Here is a 21,279-nt window from a genome sequence, read left to right on the forward strand (position 1 = left end):
GTTCAGTCATCAGTCAACATCCCCGCTTCTGACCTTATGATGGAGAGAAGGTCATTGATTGAGCAGCTGAAGATGGTTGGACCGAGGACACTACCCTGAGGAACTCCTACAGAGATGTCCTGGAGCTGAGCTCACCTCCAACAATCACAACCATCTTCCTATGTGCAAGTTATGACTCCAACCAGTGGAGACTTTGCCTCTGATGCCCATTGTTTCTAGTTTCGCTAGGGCTGTTTCATGCCACACTCAGTTGGAAGTGATCTTGATGTCAAAGGCTGTCATTCTCACCTCGCCTCTGGAATTCATCTCTTTTGGTCGTGTTTGAACCAAGGCTGTGTGGCCCTGGCAGAACCCAACTGGGGATCAATGATTACCTGAACATTAATCAGTTGGATCTCCTTCCTGCCGATGAATTCCGCAGCATTGTGATTTTGCCCCTCAGTACCATGTGTGTGCAGTCAATGGTACCCTGCACCTGGGGGAAACACAGTTATGTTTGCAAATTCTACTGCTTATGGCTGCAGCACTGACCTCATTGTGGAGGACTAAAATGAACTAGTGTGACCTTGCACAGATGGCATCAGTCACTATCTTAATGTATTTGAGGGAGTATGGCTGAGGGATCATCCAATCTAATCCATGTTTTCTTGTGCCACTCTTGATGGGGATTATAATGACAACAGCTGATGGAGCAATAGTTGCTTTGATATAACACATAAATTTTGTAGAATTGGCCTAGGGGTTGATAAATTTACACATGACTGCAGAGTCAAAAAAATCACTTCATCCATCTTATGGTTTGAGACATTTACTTAAAACATTAGACAGACCCTACATTTGTTCCACTGGCATTAATTTATTTCCAGTATTTGGGAACCTTTCCCACTCCTTTACTCTTGTGTTTCTGCTGACAGTGAATGATGCCAGTTACCAACTGGTGAGCAAAGAACTCCAGCCACTCACTAATCAGTGAATAAAATTCCTCTTTACCCTTTAAAACTGTTAATCGCTTAATTTTGTCAAGACTGCAACTGTTTCCATTGCCTTTCGTAATGTTCCATCCAGACACAGTGTAGTAGCATTACCAATCAGTGATTAGTTTACACACAGCAGTGATTTCTCCTTAATAGCCTCACTTTCAAAACTTGAATAAATTAAATGTGCTCCAAGCAACAATTTTGTAATTAAAATAAATTTACAACAGTTGATTTCCAAAATTAGCCTGACCTTTTGGGAGGAAGATGTTCTCGGAAAAATGAACAGCTGACGTTTGCTCTTGCTTTGTGGTTCAAATGGATCAACGTGTGGTGAATGATATAGATTCCTTCTTGATGATGACTTATGAGTTCCATCCAATTAAATTTGATATATGGTTGAAAGACTGTTCAATTCCTCCAAGTTTTAGATTAGTTCCTCAATTCCCAATGGGACCAGGGCAGTGAAAACAAAGGACTGAGGGAGGTCTGCAGGCCCACAGCTCAGAACCTCCATGACAGGAATTAAAATGTGGTGTCAGCACAGTGGACAATCAGATTAGCTACTTGTGAAGCATTCAACTCATTAAATCGGTGGGATATGGATCTCGCTGGATGGGTCAGAATTTACTGCCTGTCCCTAATTGCCCTTGAGAAGGTGGTGGTGTGCTGCCTTCTTAAACCGCTGGAGTTCATTTATAGCAATGTGTTATGACAGCAATGAGTCATTGCTGATCTTGCAAGGTCTGATTGATGTTGAGCTCCCACTTGGCTTCCTCACAACCCTCAAGCAGGCAGGACTTGGAGGAACGTAGGAGTGTTAGTGACATCTACATGTGTGTGTTTATTGTATGTCAGTCCCATCCATGCAGCAAAGCCTGGTCTCCAGTCAACTTATTGAGGTGACAGACCTACATTTTGCATTACTGTCATACTCTGACACTATGATCTCAATATTTCTGCTCTGAGTGAGACACAGCGGGTGAGAGAAGCTCAACTCAAAGAACAATGTTGCAGAGACCATCTTCAGGAAGGGGGAACCAGAAGGTTAATGGTAACTCTGTAGGACTGAATTTGTCATAAAAAGCAAACTAGTTGACTGTTGCAGCGAACCTCATTATAGGATAAATGAATGCCTCATGACCCTTTGGCTTACCCTGACCTGGAAGCAGTACATCACAATCATCAGTGCGTATACCCAACCCAGAAGCAATGTCAAAGGCCAGAGAGGAATTCTACTCCAGTCTACATCAGTCACTGTCCCATTTCCCAATGGGAGTAAACTGATTCTTCTCAGCAATTTCAGAATTAGGAAGGGCACAAACATCTAGAAGAATGTAATTAGCACGGCAGGAATTGGGAAGGAAATGCCAATGGAGACCTCCTGATCAAATGCCTGCAGCATGGCCCAGACATAATAGACAGCAGGGTTAATTAGAGAGACAAAGACAAGGCATGATGGCAGCACCCTTACTCCAGACATTGAATATCATCATCTGACTGAGGAACTGTGGGGGTATCTGTATCATGCCAGGAGCTAACGAATGCTGGACCATCCACGCCTAATCTGGTCTATAGTCACTGCCAGCCTCACAATAAAGTGACAAACAGCAAAAACACTGCCACAGGAAATTCAATATCGATGGACTCAAGTATGCTGGGAAGATGGACGTGTTCCATCAATACCTCACAGTCCATCTGGTGATGTTCAGTGAATGTAAACAATGTTCACAGCGCCTGTTCTGTTCTTAAACCTGTCAGAAACTGCCCTGGTGAGGCAACTCTGGATGTCTCTCCTGCCCAAGGAAGGTCATTGCAAGAAACCTTATCAATTGCCTTGACCACTGACTCCTTCAAGAGCCAAAATCCAGAATCTGTCCATCGAGAGGCACAGTGAACATGAGTTCTCTATCCAACTGGCCAAATTTCCCTCTATCCAATGCCTCCTGACTTTCCACATAAGCCTACCATGGGGAACCTTATCAAATGCCTTACTAAAATCCATGTACACTACATCCACTGCTCTACCCTCATCCACATGCTTGGTCACCTCCTCAAAGAATTCAATAAGACTTGTAAGGCAAGACCTACCCTTCACAAATCTGTGCTGGCTGTCCCTAATCAGGCAGTGCCTTTCCAGATACTCATAAATCCTATCCCTCAGTACCCTTTCCATTACTTTACCTACCACCAAAATAAGATTAACTGGCCTGTAATTCCCGGAGTTATCCCTATTCCCTTTTTTGAACAGGGGCACAACATTCTCCACTCTCCAGTCCCCTGGCACCACCCCCATTGACAGTGAAGACGAAAAGATCATTGCCAACGGTTCTGCAATTTCCTCTCTTGCTTCCCACATAATCCTAGGATATATCCCGTCAGGCCTGGGGGACTTGTCTACCCTCAAGTTTTTCAAAATGCCCAACACATCTTCCTTCCTAACAAATATCTCCTCTAGCCTACCAGTCCATTTCATACTCTCCTCTTCAACAATACGGTCCCTCTCATTTGTAAATACTGAAGGAAAGTACTCATTCAAGACCTCTCCTATCTCTTCCGACTCAATACACAGTCTCCCACTACTGTCCTTGATCGGACCAACCCTCGTTCTCGTCATTCTCATGTTTCTCACATACGCATAAAAGGCCTTGGGATTATCCTTGATCCTATCCGCCAAAGATTTTTCATGCCCTCTCTTAGCTCTCCTAATCACTTTCTTCAGGTCCCTTCTGGCTATCCTGTATCCCTCCAACGCTCTGTCTGAACCTTGTTTCCTCAACGTTATGTAAGCCTCCTCCTTCCTCCTTACAAGACATTCAACCTCGTGGGCAGCACGGTGGCACAGTGTTTGGCACTGCTGCCTCACAGCACCAGAGACCAGGGTTCAATTCCCACCTCAGGCAACTGACTGTGTGGAGTTTGCACGTTCTCCCTGTGTCTGCGTGGGTTTCCTCCGGGGGCTCCGGTTTCCTCCCACAGTCCAAAGATGTGCAGGTCAGGTGAATTGGCCATGCTAAATTGCCCGTAGTGTTAGGTAAGGGGTAAATGTAGGGGTATGGGTGGGTTACGCTTCGGCGGGTCGGTGTGGACTTGTTGGGCCGAAGGGCCTGTTTCCACACTGTAATGTAATGTAATCTAATCTAATCTAATCTCCCTCATCAACCAAGGTTCCCTCACACGACCATCTCTTTCCTGCCTGACAGGTACATACATATCAAGGACACGTCGTATCTGTTCCTTGAAAAAGTTCCACATTTCAATGACATCCTTCCCTGACAGTCTATGCTCCCAATTTATGCTCCTCAGATCCTGTTGCACGCACCTATCTCTCTCCATAACTAAGGTGAAAGGCACAGAATTGTGGTCACCATCACCAAAATGCTCACCCACTAATAAGCCCATCACTTGTCCCGGTTCGTTACCAAGTGCCAAATCCAATGTAGCCTCCCCTCTGGTCGGACAACCTACATACTGAGTTAGAAAAGCTTCCTGGACACACTGCACAACCACTACCCCATCCAATCTACTTGATCTAAAGAGCTTCCAATCAATATTTGGGAAGTTGAAATCGCCCATGACTACTACCCTGTGGCTTCTGCACCTTTCCAAAATCTGTTTCCCAATCTGTTTCTCCACATCTCTGCTGCTATTGGGGGGCCTATAGTAAACACCCAACAAGGTGACTGCTCCTTTCCTATTTCTGACTTCAGCCCATACTACCTCCAAAGTCAGATCCCCCTCGAACTGTCTTTCTGCAGCCGTTATACCATTTCTAATTAGCAACGCCACCCCCCCTCCTTTTTTACCACCGCCCCCTAATCTTACTGAAACATCTGTAACCAGGAACCTCCAACAACCATTCCTGTCCCTCTTCTATCCACGTTTCCGTGATGGCCACAACATCGTAGTCCCAAGTACTGATCCGTGCCTTAAGTTCACCCACCTTATTTCTGATACTCCTTGCGTTGAAGTATACACACTTGAGCCCATGTCTGTGTCCGCAAGTATTCCCTGTCAGTGCTACCTTCTCCACAGCCTCCCTACATTCTTGGACATCCTGAAAAACAGCTAACCTACTTGCTGGACTACAAGTCTGGATCCCACCCCCCTGCCAAATTAGTTTAAACCCCCCCGAAGAGTGCTAGCAAACCTACCTCCCAGGATATTGGTGCCCTTCTGGTTCAGGTGCAACCCGTCCTGCTTGTACAGGTCCCACCTTCCCCAGAATGCAGTCCAATTGTCCAAATACCTGAAGCCCTCCCTCCTACACCATCCTTGCAGCCACGTGTTCAACTGCACTCTCTCCCTATTCCTTGCCTCACTGTCACGTGGCACCGGCAACAATCCAGAGATGATGACTCTGTCTGTCCTAGCATTTAGCTTCCAGCCTAACTCCCTGAGCTCCTGATGACCTCCCCACCCCTCTTCCTACTTATGTCGTTGGTGCCAATGTGCACCACGACTTCTGGCTGCACACCATCCCCCTTAAGGATTCTGAAGACACGGTCCAAGACGTCTCGGACCCTGACACCCCGGAGGCAACAAACCATCCGAGAGTCTCGCCCATGTCCACAGAACCGCCTGTCTGTCCCTCTAACTATAGAGTCTCCTATAACTAGCGCTCTCCTCCTCTCCCCCTTTCCCTTCTGGGCCTCAGAGCCGGATCTTGTGCCAGAGACCCGGTCACTGCAGCTTACCCCTGCTAGGCCGTCCCCCCCAACAGTATCCAAAGCGGTATACTTATTGTTGAGGGGAACGACCACAGGGGATCCCTGCACTGCCTGCTTCCTCCCCTTCCCACCTCTAACTGTTACCCAGCTACCTCTGTTCTCTGGCATAACTATGTCCCTGTAGCTATCACCCTCTCAGCCTCTCGAATAATCCTCAGTTCATCCAACTCCAGCTCCAGTTCCCTCACGCGGTCTGTGAGGAGCTGGAGCTGGCTGCACTTCCTGCAGGTGAAGTCGGCAGGAGCATCGGTGGTCACCCCCACCTCAAACATCCTGCAGGAGGAACATTCCACTGCCTGCACTGCCATAACTCTACACTTAGTCTCCAAGAACACTAAGTAGCTTACCTGTTCAGCCGACTGAGTCCTTTTTTTTTTAGGTTAGAGGAGGAGGGAGGGTGGGAGACACTACACGTGTAGTGTCTCGGGTTCCTTCTCCACTCAAACTTCTTACCTTCCCAGGCGACTGTTGACGACTTCCGGGTTCCCATTCCTAGTTGAAAAAAAAACATTGCGAAAAGAAAAACGTTAATTTAAACTGGTCTCCGCTTACCTTCCGGCTCCCCTCTCTGTGCGCCCGCTGTAGCAAGATCCAATCTTTTGGAATGCTTTGACAGTCACACTGGAAAAGATTACAGATAATATTCCTCAGATTCCACACTAAGCTCATGCTCAAAGTGCAAGAGTGTTAAAGCTCTCCTGTTTGCACCAAGCACAAAGACTAATGTGCAACAGAGAATTCAAATCACTAGAGAATGATCAAAAGTGCTGCATGTGTGAAATTCTGCAAATCCAATGACAGAGACCCCTTCAGTTCAACAGTGCCAGCATTCAAGCTCTAGTTACAGTCTGCAGCTGAGTTAGATGGGCCGACTCATCTGTAATCAAAACTTCCAAAACAAAACACTGCCTGAGCTTCATCACTGCAAGCAGTTACTCGGAGGGTGGAACAGACATTTGGAGGATGTCCTCAAAGCCTCCCTGAAAGGAACAACATTCACATTCACTCATGGGAATCGCTTGCTTAAGATCACCAAAACTTGGGAAGACATATCTACAAAGTGCCAACAGTTTTGAACGTGTCCTACGGGTCAAGGTGGAGCCAAGCACAAGCAATGGGAGGGGCTTGCAGAAACTTGAACTTGAACATCCCACCCACCCTGTCCCTGAAACACCGTCCAGCCCTCCTGCAGCAGGGAGCGTGGATATATCCCAAGGCCCACAGCTCCAGTGTGGAAGAAAAGTCACCTTTCGGTCCTGAGGGACTGCTAAAAATGATGATTCTGGTCAATCCCTATAAAGAAACGTGTCATTAGCTTTGCTGCACATTTATTCCGTGTTCATATAATTTATCTATTTCAGCAATCCAGAAACAGATTATAATCCATCTTTGTGTCAACTTGAGTTTTGATTATAACGGAATAGTTACTGAATACTGAAAATCTTTTCAAAATAAAAGTACCGGAGGTGGATATCTTCCTTTTGTTATCTGCGCTGTGCTAAACACAATAGGAGGATTTCCTCAGGTCCGGATTTCTAGCAAGATCCAATCTTTTGGAATGCTTTGACAGTCACACTGGAAAGGGTTACAGATAATATTCCCACATACATGGTGACCCAAACAAACATTTAAACAATAAAAGACTATGCTACATCCACAGATTTTATTGCGTCAATTAAATAATCTTTTTTATCAGTTGAAAAGTGCACCAATTTCATTTCAGATTTGACCAAATTTGAACAAATTTTCAAGCTGGTGAGTATTATGCCTGCACACAAGTGCAGTATAGTAATATGATACATTGTTAACATTAACATCATCTGCTAAAAGACAGGATTACAGCAAGAAACGCTATGTCTTCTTAATCAAGATGTGCCAGAAATATTTATGGACGATCAAAAAATGCCAAATACTCGGAAAGACTAGAAGAAAGTATCAAAATCCATCTGCCCCTCCTTCCTTTAGCTTGACGGAGATGCATTTCCATTCCATTGCATAGTTCCCAGGAACTAAGCCAGAAATGATGTAGCTTTTGTGGAATATGGGTTTGAGAAAGTACTAATTACAATCTGATGGCATTTTCATGCATTTATATGAAGTACTTTTCACAGATTTGACAATGCTGTCACAACAGAACAATTTGACTTGTTGGAAATATAAAAGATACTTTCATATGACATCAAAAAAATTCACAAGTACATGATTTTTCTTGTTTAATCTTTTTATAATCAAAATTCCCGTTTGGAAATTGTGTTTCTCCTTTAAAAAAATGAATCACTAAGATATTAAACCGGGTTTTTTTTCGATGTTCGAAATGAAATCAACAGATCATTTTTAAAATGTCCTAATAGTCACCGAATGCCTGTTTCAGTAGCTGTGGAATCATAGTTGTCAATTCTAAATCAGTTACAAAGCATTGTAGGTGTGGCCACATAGAGGGCACCATAAGGACACCAAAATCACCACAAAGTCTCGGTCTTCTCAACCAGGCCGTTACCTGAGGTATGGTGACCCTCCGGTCATCACCAATCGTCTCTCTTTTTTCTGATGAAAGAGCAGCCTATGGTTCATAGTGGCTTTCATGTTAAACATCAGTTGCTATCAGAAGAACCATTGCTGACCTTATTTGGACTGCCAGAGTGCTGCTTTTGAGAGTTTCTGGAGCTTTGACAGTGGTAACCATTTGTAATGAATGTGGAAGTAATGTTAGTCGGAAATAGTCTTTGGGCCATTGACAAAAATGTGTTTTATTTTAATGGGGTCGGTACTTGCATTTTATGGACGGCTGCATTGGGAGCTGGAGCAAACTGGACTCCAGGAAAGCTGGTACTGCGAAATGAAGACACAGCAGGTGGGGAGGTCAGAGATGGCCTGAATGCACAACAGAGCGCGAGCCTGGAATGACCGACCCTCGTTCATCCCAAGGGGTGTAGGGGGGCTGCACCTTATCATGGAGACGGTCACAGACCTCACTCACTGATTATGCACCAACTCTACCCACAATGAGAGAATGTAAACCTCACCTTTCCACAGGCTATTTCTTCATTTTTCAGCAGGAATTAGGTCTCAAAGATATGTCTCTTCGGCCACATCTACCATTAGAAAAATGGTGAGGGTTTAAAGGACCCTTGCAGATGTTAGTACTCAAATCCTAACTCCATGGCAGCCATTGCTGTGTCAGAGCTCATGGCTCCACTTGGGGTCATGACCCCAGTTTGGGAAGCTCTGTTCTTGGTGCAGAGCATCATTAATAGCACACGTGTGAAGAGGAAGTGACTTTAATCACCGAATACTGCGCGTAAAGATTGTTCTTTGCTTCCCAAATGTTTCCAGTAATTACACTTTAGGATTGAAACATGAGAATTTTTTTTAAATTCTAACTTGCTGTGTAGAACATTGTACCTCAGCCAGTGTCATTTATACAATGAGCAAACTCTCCAGTGCAGCTGGGAATGTGGTCCCCCGGAATACTTAGATGTGAAGTAGCTGTTAACCAACAATGTGGCAATTGTAGCAACTGTCCCAAATATCAAAATGATCTGTCTGTGACACTAATTGGTCACGACAGGCTGCAGGAAGCATCCGTGCGTGTGCTGCTGATGTCACTGCTTTTGTCCCAGATTGGCATCAGCACAGGTATGGGCACAGGTGTACTCTGGGACGGCCAGTGTGTCTGTCCTGACCAACCACCGCAGCCATGACCATCCGCCATTTTCTGTCACCATTGTCTCATAGACCGGCCCTCAACAGGTACAACCAAACCACCTGCAGGCCTGGCTTCCTCCAGCCCCAGCTCCAGTCCCAGCCCCCTCCAGTCCGGCTCTCTCAAGTGAACATTATCTCACTGCCTGTCTGTGGGGATAAGCGAGAACCTACCCTAAGCTAGCAGACCATGCCTATAGTTAGGGAAGTTACTGCACCTGTTCCCTTACACTGCCCTTTCACCCTGTCACTCACCCTCAATGTAGGATCGGAATAATTCAGGTCTCCAATTCCTGAATTCCATTATTCCATTACAGTATTTCCTTCTGCCACTTCTGTAGCATCAGGTCATAATAAAACACGCCATAGAGTCATACAACATGGAAACAGAGCTTCTGGTCCAACTTGTGCATGCCAGCCAGGTTTCCAAAACCAATCTAGTCCCATTTGCCTGCATTTGGTCCATGTCCCTCTAAACTTTTCTTATTCATGTACCTGTCCAAATCTTTTAATTGTTTATTACACACACAAACCACCTTCTGTGTCAAAACGTTGCCCTTCAAGTTCCTTTTAAATCTTTCCCTTCTCACCTTAAACCTATACCGTCTAGTTTTGAACTCCCCTACTCCAGGGAAATGACCTTGACTATTCACCCTATCCATGTCTCTCATGATTCTATAAGATCACCCCTCAACCTCCTACCCGCCAGACAAATGTCCCAGCCTAACCAGCCTCTGCTTATAACTGAGCTCTTCCAGTCCCCATCAGACAGCACCCACAGGAATGTATAACACTGACAGTCTAGTGTGTGTGCAACAGATAGCAGGCTATGTCAGCTGTCCTGGTAGCTACCATGATGGCTTCATCCCACTCCCTTGACACTGGCTGTTTAGAAGAAAAGGCTATCCTTTCCAAACCTGAAACCTCAGAAATGACAGGAAGTTAAGCATGGATAAAGTCTAATCAGTGGCTTGAGAGTCAGAAAGCAGAGATTAGTGGTGAATTTCTTTTTTAACAGGCCATATATATTCCTCAGCAGTCAATATTTGGACCACTGTTTGTTTTGACCTGTGTCAAGGATTCAGTTTGGTATAGTGAGGAACATTTCATAGCCTTGTGGATGACAAAACATGGAAACACAATCAGCAGAGAATTGGATAGTACTAAAGTTTGGGAGGTCACAGACAGATCGGTTAAGTGGGAAGACATGCAGATGAAATGTAATCAAGAGGTGTCAAAGGATTCATTCTTTTTGAGGAAGAAAGAGAGGACATATAGCTGAATAATGCAATTTTAAAGAGACCCAAGGGTTCACATTTTCGAATATTTGAAGGTTGCAGCACAAGTTGATGAAGCTCTAAAAGAAACAATGCAGGCTCAAATAGCTTCATGAAGACAGAAAAAAGTTACAGTGATAATTTATAATCAATAATTAGCCTTTGGGAAAATATTACATGGAACTCAGGGCACCAAACTTTCGGAAGGATGTCAAAGATTTGGTGACTTGCCCGTCACTTCCCAGGTAAACTGCATGTGGGTCTTGGGTTTTGTGAGGAAAGTAATTAAACTGGGATTATTCCCTTTGACTAGGCCTGAAGGGAGGTGTCATAGAAGTACTGAAAAGTATCAAGCTCTGGATCAAGTAAATAAAATTACTGTTTTCATTGGTAATGATAATGACAATCTTTAAAATGATTGGCAAAAGCATTAGATGAGAAATGATTAGATGATTTGTTTATAACAAATTTCTATGATTTGGAATGCACTACCTGCAAGGGTAGTGACAGCAAATTCCACTGTAACACTATTGTTGCATTTCAAGTATTATTCCTCGGCAATACCAAGTGTAAGCAAATGTTTGTACATCTGAACAACAAGAAACAATGATGAATTACAGAAAATACTGAGGAAACATTTTAATTCATCCAAAATAAATTATGCATAGACATTTGCTTCAAAACTGAAGCAAGGGCCCCATCTAGTGGAACTGTGTGTGGAATGCTTACAGCTTGTGACATGTTCATTGTGTCGACTGAGTTACTATTTGTCATAAAATCAAAGGGTTCTTGTCGTGATTTGGATCAGGTCGACCTTATTAACCAGGAAGTGCTTGATTGGGATTGTTAACCTGGGCCAATCATGAAAGCCTTAGCTGACAAACATAACCGGGAGATAGGGACGAGTGGCTTGCTGGGGGCTGGGGTGGCATCTGTATTCTAAGTACTGTTTCTCATTTGATTAGACTGTCTTATATGTATTTGTTACTGTTAATTTTGTGATGAATGAATGTGAGATTTGAGGTTTATCCTCATTTCCCTGAAAACTGGTTGAACGGCGGGGTTTGGCGCCTGGCTTTCCCCTGTAAATTGCTGTTTATTGTATGTGGCTGTACATATTAACTGTTTGTTTGTAATTTGTACTGGTTAATGAAACACAAAAAAAAAGAACGAGGAGATTAAAATGTCCTCAGTTGAGGATTGACTCTCAGCTGGCTGGCCAGCACAGTCAGTGTGCTGACCACTAATAAATAAAAGGTGCCTTGGTGATGGGACCCAGCCGCTGTGCAGTTATTTCAGATCTCATTTGAATCATTCCCACAGTGGGTTCGGTACTCATGATGTGCGATTAATCCAGGCCTATTGTTTGAAATGCAGGCAGCGTACCAAAGCTGTGCTAAATTGGTATGATTTTGGTGTGAAGCCAGGACTGACTGTATTATTCAAGGAAGTTAGTCATCACAACTTCCCTGCATTTCTTAAAGCTAGTTTGCACCTGCTTTTAAAGTAGGGATGCATCATGACTAGAACATGTTTTGGGGGAAGTCGTGCAAGAAGCTGACTTGAGAAGGGATGAAACAGATGCAACATTGGATCAAGTTGACTCCAATATCTTGGAGGGAGTAGAAAGGAGAAGAAATGGCTTGTATCTGCAAGGGACCAGCAGGGTCTTCAGAAACACAGTCAATGGGAGCAGGTGATCATGGAGGTCAGTGGCAGGAGGCAAGTCTCAAGGTCCTGGATACACTCCTGCAAGGCATTCAATGGCCTATAAGAATGATGAAGGCTGGCTAATCAACTTTAACTCTCATATCAAAGAACAAAGAAAATTACAGCATAGGAACAGGTCCTTTGGCCTTCCAAGCCTGCGCCAATCCAGATCCTCTGTCTAAATTATTGCCTATTTCCTAATAATCTGTATCCCTCTGCTCCCTGCCCATTCATGTATCTGTCCAGACACATCTTAAATAACGATATCCTTCCAATTGTACCAGTAACCTCACTTAATTTGTTTGTTTTTGCCGCTGTTTATGTATCATTTACTATCTATGGTACTTAACTCTGTGATCTGCCTGTATTGCTCGCAAGATAAAGCTTTTCACTTTGCCTCAGTACACGCGACAATAAATTCAATTCAATTCAATTCAATAATCCCCTCATCCACATCCCTCTCACCCTTCAACATTTTCTATCGTACTCATAACCAACATTTATATGCTCCACCTCTCTCACACACACTTAGCACTGCCATAAGCCTTACATCTACACCTTTCAGTCTTCATACATTGTCAGCTTTTTAACCATGACACTGCGTCACCTAAACAGATTGGGTGACATGCAGCTGCACACTTACTTCTCTCTTGAGAACATAAGGTGACAGGTGACTAGCGACGACAAGAGCTGAGCAGGGGGCGACAGGCATGGTGTCATGTTCTTACTCAACAGGAGGTGCCATGGCTGGCTATTATCAACCAGCCATGGCTGATAATTACCGTGTACGTGGCAGGTACTCATGTGACTCAGCCAACGTTGTCTATCTTATACATTGCAGGCAAGGATGCCCAGAGGCATGGTACATTGTGGAAACCGAGCAAAGGCTAAGACACCGGATGAATGGGCACCGCACAACAATCAACAGACAGGAGGGTTCCCTCCCAGTTGGGGAACACTTCAGTGATCCAGGGCATTTGGCCTCGGACCTTCAGGTGACCATCCTCCAAGGTGGACTTCAGGACAGGCAGCAGCAAAAAGTGGCCGAGCAGAGGCTGATAGCTAAGTTCGGTACCCATAGGGAGGGCCTCAACCGGGACCTTGGGTTCATGTCACACTACAGGTGACCACCATTGCACTATACACACACACACACAGACACTCATATACACAGACACTCACATACACCCTTACAGACACACACACTCCCACACATGCATCCTCTCAGAGACTTAGACCACTCTACACTCATGCACACACATATAACCTCTCTCCTACAGACACCCACAACCCCCCACCCCAGACACATGCATACACACATTCCCACACTCCCACATGCACCCCCTCACAGACTTAAAACACTCTATACTCACATAGACACACATATACACTCTCTATCACACTCACAACCCCCTAACCCAGGTACAAACACACAAAAACCCACATGCACACATACACATATACGTTTGTGGGGTGAATTTGTACTTGCAGAGTTACATTGTGCTTTGCTCAAAAACTGCATAAATTCAAGTAAAACTCTGTTATCTCACTTTTTAGATTAGAATCAATCTAAACATCAGGTCATAGACAGAGAACACAGGGGGCTAACACCTTCAACATATTGTCTAGCTAATACCAATTGTTACAGTTAACCTGAGAATGCAACTTTTTAAAAAAAGTTTTGTGATTTACAAATGAAAGAAGTGAAACTATCATGGCATTCAAACAGATGAAAGACTCAACAGACAATCAAGGTATTTGTCAATGTATAATCACACTGTAAATTTTTGCTATAAATTCTGTGCCTTACAATTGTGTCCTCCACAACCACCTGATGAAGGAACGGCGCTCCGAAAGCTAGTGCTTCCAATTAAACCTGTTGGACTATAACCTGGTGGTGTGTGATTTTTAACTATTATTAGAACAGCATTTTGGTCAGTTGAGAGGCTGAATTTATTGAAGGTGACAGTACCCTTGTACCCATTCCTCCTTTTCTCAGCTTCCGCCCAGAATCTGTTCCGCCTAACAAGATGTCTATTGTGTAAGCGTGGATTTTTTACTTTTATCTCCTTTGCTCATCATGACCTACCTTGTGGCATTTAGCTTTTGGACACTCCTGAACTTCAACTTGACCAGACGGTGGTGCAATACCAAGATGAGTGCCATGACGATGTTCTAGTGACACTTCATTTCATTCTTGCAGCCTCCAGCTCAGCTTCTGACACCTCACATACAATACAGCAGAGATTAGAGGTGGGGATCTGCATGCAGACAGACATTGGGTGTGAATGGGCTTGAACCAGCAATAGGCATCAGGAGAGCAGTTTGCTGGAGGGCAAGGTCAGATGCAAGTTTAGTTGCAATGGACTCCGACGAAGACTTTTAATGGAGCAGGTTACTGAAAAATGCTGATGGACACATTGGGAACATGCCAGGAATGCTGCATTCCATATTAAGGAACATGGACAGTTGGCCACTGGCATGGTAGTTAGCTTTGTCAATAACTCACCTGCTGACACCCCAAAGCCTGTCCATTAACTACAAGGCATAAGTCAGGAGTGTGATGGAATACTCTCCACTTGCCAGAATGGGTGCAGCTCCAACAACACTCAAGAAGCCTGACACCATCCAGGACAAAGCAACCTGCTTGATTGGCACCACATCTACAAACATTCATTCCCTCTACCATTGATGCTCAGTAGCAACAATGTGTGGAATCCAAGAAGATATACTGCAGATATTCACTGAAGATCCTTAGACAGCACTTTCCAAACCCGTAAGCATTTCCATCTGCAAGGACAAAGGCAGCAGATGGGTACACCACCCTCTGCAAATTCCTCTCTAAGCCACTCACTATCTCAGTAATATAGCACCATTTCTTCACTGTTACTGGGCAAAATGGTGGAATTTCCTCCCTAAGGGCATTGTGGGTCTACCTACAGGATAGGGACTTTAGCAGTTCAAGATAGCAGCTCACCTTCTCAAGGGACTGGCAATAAACCCTGGCAGAGTCAGTGATGCCCACATTCCACAAGTGACTCAAAAATAAGGTTAAAAAAGAACCAAAGAATGCGAGAAATCAGAAACAAAAACAGAAACTGCTGGAAAAACTCAGGTTTGGCATGATTTGTGGAGAGAAAGCTGAATTAATGTTTTAAGTCCAGTGACCCTTGTTCAGATTTTAAAAAATAAGGTGAGATGGAATATTAGACCTGTGGACCCTCAGGCCACATACCATGATACAGGAATGAGATCATGGGCATGTGTTTTACAAGTATACTGACCATTAGATATAGGCTATAACCGAACATATATTGCAAGGAGCTTACAGAGAAGGCTGCTAAATAAGATAAGAGCCCATGGAGTTAGGGGCAATGTGATGGCATGGTCAGAGGACTGGCTGCTGAACAGAAGTCAGAGAGTAGGGATAAAGGGTTTTTTTCAGGATGGCAGCCAGTGACTAGTTGAGTTCTGCAGGGCTCAGTGTTGGGACTACAACAAATTACAGTATACATAAACAATCAAACTGAGGGTGTTGTTGATAACTTGCAGATGACACAAAGATGGATGGAGGGACAAGTAATGTTGAGGAAGTGGGAAGGCTATAGAAAGATTTGCTCGTGCCCAGGAACTGGGAAAAGAAGTGGCATGTGGGATACAATATGGGAAAGTGTGTGATTCTGCAAGATTAGGGGCTTACACTATTTTCTGAACAGGGAAAGGCTTCGGAAATCTGAAGCACAAAGAGACCTAAGAGTCCTGAAACTAGGATTCCTAAGGTTAACATGCAGGTTCAGTTGGCGGTTGGGAAGTCAAATGTAATGTTAGCATTTGTTTCAAGAAGGCTAGAATGCAAGAGGAAGGATGTACTGATGAGGCTGTGTAAGGCTCCAGTCAGACTACATTTGGAATACTGTAAGCAGTTTTGGATTCCCCTATCTGTTGTGTTGTTAGAGGGGATCCAGAGGAATTGTACAATAATGATCTTGGAGATGAAGGGCTTGTCATACGAGGAGTAGTTGAGGACTTTGGGTCTGTACTTGATGAAGTTTAGAAGGATGGGTGGTATCTCATTGAAACTTACAGAATACAGAGAGGCTTGGATAGAATGGATGTGGAGAAGATATTTCCTCTAGGAAGGAAGACTAAGACCAAAGGGGCACTGCATCAAAGTGAAGGGACCACCCTTTAGAACTGAGATGAGGAGGAATTACTTCAGCCTGCGGATGGTGACTCTTTGGAAATCATTGCCGCAGAAGGCCATGGAGGCCAAGTCATTGAGTGTATTTAAGACAGTGAGAGAAAGGGTTCTTGATTTGGTAAGGGATCAACGGTCACTGGAAGAAGGCAGGAGAATGGGGTTGAGAACCATATCGGCCATGATCAAGTGGCAGAACAGGCTTCATGTGGCAAACAGCTCCTACATCTTATAGTCTAATGGTTTTAATTGTTAGCTCACTGCTCCATTGCGAGAGCTGCATCTTGATGCTTGTCAAAAGCATAAGATGCAGGGAGATTCTACTGATGTCAAGATAGGACTCCTTGGACTACTTGCATGACTCTGCCACATTTCTTGCCTTAGTGCACATTATTCAGACCCCTATAAGATGCCACTCCATGGAATTTCAGGACGTTGTGCCACAGAAGGAGGATATTTGGCCTCTCATGTCCATGCTGGTCCTCTGAAAGAGGCTAATTCATTTCCACAACTCAGCTTTTCATTATAATCCCTGAAAATTAATCAAATTTCAATTACATTTGCTGTCAGGGAATGCACTTTACTTCCCTGCAGGTCGACAGGCTGGTGAACAATTAATTGGTACCCTTGCATTGATCAGTGCATTGAGTATAGGAGATGGGATGTCGTGTTGTTGCTGTACAAGTGAGGCCACTTTTGGAATACTGCATTCAATTCTAGTTGCCCTACAATGGAAGAATGCAGTTAAACCTCAAATGGGTACAGAAAAGATTTACAAGGATGTTGCCTGGGTTGGGGGTTGTGAGCTACAGTGAGAGGCTGAATAGGCTGGGGCTGTTTTCCCTGGAGCATCGGAGGCTGAGGGATGACCCTACGGTGGTTTATCAAATCATGAGTGGCATGAATGGGATGAATAGCCAACATCTTTTTCCCAGGATAGGGGAGACCAAAACTAGAGGGCATAGGTTTAGGGCGAGAGGGGAAAGATTTAAAAGGGACCTGAGGGGTAGCTCTTTTACGCAGAGGGTGGTGCATGTGTGGAATGAACTGCCAGAGGAAGTGATGGAGGTTGGATCAATTGTAACATTTAAAAGGCATCTGAATGGGTAAATGAATAGGAAGGGTTTCGAGGAATATGGGCCAAATGGTGGTAAATGGGACTAGATTACTTTAGGATATCTAGTTGTCATGGACAAGTTGGACGGAAAAGTCTGTTTTCGTGCTATTTAACTCAATTACTCTATCTAAACATTTAATAAACACAAAAAGGATAGAAAGAAGGGTGAAATAAAGGGGGTAAACTCAATGTTGAACCAGTTCCAGAAAAAAAGAGGGACAAAGAGGTTAAACTAAGAGAAAGTAAAATAAAGGCAAAACAATGAAAAACCTGCAAATCAAAAATTCCACATTTTTAAAATCTTCCCAAACAAATCAAAATCTGAAAGAATGAGACTCACCACACATAATATTTTTTGGCGCCAGAAGTCTTGATGGGGAGTCATTAACACTTATCATATTGCGTGCAATTCTGGTCTCCTTCCTATCAGAAAGATGTTGTGAAACTTGAAAGGGTTCCAAAAAAAATTTACAAGGATGTTGCCAGGGTTGGAGGGTTTGAGCTACAGGGAGAGGTTGAATAGGCTAGGGCTGTTTTCCCTGGAGCATCGGAGGCTGAGGGGCGACTTTAGAGATTTATAAAATCATGACGGGCATGGATAGGATAAATAGATAAAGTCTTTTCCCTGAGATGGGGGAGTCTAGAACTAGAGGGCATAGGTTTAGGGTGAGAGGGGAAAGGTAGAAAAGAGACCTAAGGGGCAACTTTTACACTCAGAGGGGTGGATAACGGTTAGCCTAGGAGAATGAATAGCTACGAATGGGGACTACTAGCGATAACAATGGTTGAGTAATAGCAGACCATGTGATAACAAGGCCTGGTGTGTGCAGGTTGAATGCTGGTGGGATGGTAAGTGAGGAGAAGGGAGACCGTATCACTGTCGTGGGAGGGAACAGAAGGGGTGAGGACTGAACTCCAAGAGCAACCTTTTGGGTATTTGCATCTTATGATAGCAAATTCCAGCACAATAGTTCAAGAACTTTAATGATTTAAAGTCGCATCATCAGTTTTAATAAGCTTAAGAATTTGAACGGAGGCATGTTCAGACCTGATCTCAATCCATATGACAGACTCAGCTTGCTCCTTTATGCCACGATGTAAAACCCAAATACACAAATGACTGGGTATTCCATTGTTTATTCTGATTATCTTTGTGCCGACTCTTTAATGTAGTTCTTTTTCAAGCATGTAGTTATGAAGAAATCTAATGTAAAAATAAGGATCCAAAGTTTACCCTAACTGGTAAAAAAGTAGTAATGCTGTAAGTGAGTTCAAAATAACACAATGTTCTCGACATGGATCAGGCTTAAGCAATTGTGAAATAAACAGTACTTAGACTGAACTAGAAGTGGAAATTAGCATAGTGACTTAAATGTCAAATCTGCTACAGGTAGGGAAATAAATGGAGGGAAAGAAACACTGGATTAAGAGAGGGAGAGAAAAGACACAAAAAGGAAGTAAAAAAATGTACTGAATATATTTTAATTTGTAACTACAACTTAAAGATAGAGGAATGCAAGCCCATGTTCATGTATTCTTAATATTCAGAGAGACTGTAAGGTGATAATTAAGATTTATTAAAGCAGATAATGAGACTAGAAAGGACAAACACTAACTTTCATTGCGAGTTTATTCTGTATCTGCTATGCAATATAGGAATACTATAGTTGTTCAATTTATTTATAAGTAATGCTGTTAAAAGTGATTTTTGCAGACCTCCATCTCAATCACTTCTCAATTTTTCTGTTTTAACTATATCTTTGTCCTTGTCTACTTTGCTGTACAAATTGTTGCAAGTAATGGCAAGTTATCATTATCTTGCCCATTTAAGAAAGAATACAGGGTTATTTCAGACATTATCAGGGAAGGAGTTGTGTACATATTGTGTCACAAGAGTAACTACTGGCTCAACATAGTGATCACTGCGCAGTAGTTTAATTTTCTTGAATTCTGATATTACAATCAATGATCTTCAAAGTTCAATTCAAACAATATGTGATTATGATTTTAATCCTAGCTTACTCTTGGTTTCTATTTGAGCACTCTATTTTCATCTATAGCATCAAAATATTCTATGTTGCACAGATTATAAACATATCTACCCAAACTGTAGATATATTAATTTTTAATATATTGCGAGTAGAGAATGTATATTTAGGTATGAATTATTCGCTTATTTAAAAATTATAGTTACCTCATTCGCTTGTGTTCCTTAAATTTTAGGTGCTTGGTTCTTTTGACTTTAAATAAGGGCTTGTCTGAAATCCATGTAGTTAAGTGGTAGAATATCCTCAGAAGTTTGGCATATTTTTCAGTCAAAATAAATTTTGTGACAGGATAAGCTGGTGGAAGCCACTTTGCTTTTGTTAAAAAATGTATGCTTTTTTTAATGCTCTTCCTGCTATCTGCCTATTAAGTCCTATGTGCCTGGATTTTCATATCTTAGAATGAAAACCAGTGACACTACATCCCAGAGCTTTCATATTAATAATGCACAAAGAGTAATTTTGATTAAGAATTAAATGGTGTATCTGCTGCCAGCACTGCATGGAACAAGTACAATTCAATTATTTCTGAGATGGAAGAGTCTGGAATTTCTCACTAGTGTTTTCTGTAGCAAGAAAATTATTTTCACGGGGTTACCTATCCAATCCTGTCCATGCAGATCTCTATTTGCTTTTCAGTATTTCTCACAAGGTGACACCATAGAATTTTGTCCTGTCTACCCACACTAATCACTTCACGGGAACAGGTATGATAATCATTACTGCTGGATGTCCTTTTTTTAGAGAAGGACCATGGGACCAAAACGAGACCATTTAGTCTCTCAATTATATTCCACCATTCATTGACTAGCAACCGACCTCTGCCTGCCTACCTTCCCATGTCCCTTAGTACCTTGGGATAGCAAAGCTCTATGTCTCAAATTTAGAACTTACAATTAATCAGGTATCAACTGTTGAAAAGAATTTCAGTCTGTACATTTATTGCACGTCATAGTGTTCCCTACTTGCACTATTGAAAAATCTGATTCTAATTTTTAGATTGTGTTGTGCTCCAACCCCCAAGTTGCTATTTCTATGTTATGTTAATACATATGTTTCAAACAATAGACCATGTTATTAACTTAAAGTTTTCAGATTTTGTCCCCTATATATATGTTGCAGATAGCTCTTGCTAACTATTGACCCTTGACCTCAGAAGTGTCAATCCTGATCCTATTTGCCTGTCTAGTTTAATAATACATACAGACAGTTCACAAAGTATTCACTTCTGGTTGGATTATCTTAAATGTAGTCTGTCTACAAATAGAGTACCTATTAATTGCTTGACTGCTTAAAATGTTGTCATCTCAAACTCTTGGCCACATCAACCAGTCATGTTTTAATCCTATCAAGTAGCTGAGAATGTTAGGGACTTTTCATGTGTTAGCTGCTTCACATAATAAGTTACATCTACACGTATCATGTGATACAGATGCTTAGACTTTCAGGTAACCATATCAAAGGATTGGTGTGTGTCTGCACAGGAGCAGCTTCTGCACAGGACCGGCACAAGGATGGGTTGCTGT

Source organism: Chiloscyllium plagiosum, unplaced genomic scaffold (assembly GCF_037043375.1).
Source record: "Chiloscyllium plagiosum isolate Xiang-an unplaced genomic scaffold, Cpla_swu_hap1 HiC_scaffold_5, whole genome shotgun sequence".
Classification (NCBI taxonomy): domain Eukaryota; kingdom Metazoa; phylum Chordata; class Chondrichthyes; order Orectolobiformes; family Hemiscylliidae; genus Chiloscyllium; species Chiloscyllium plagiosum.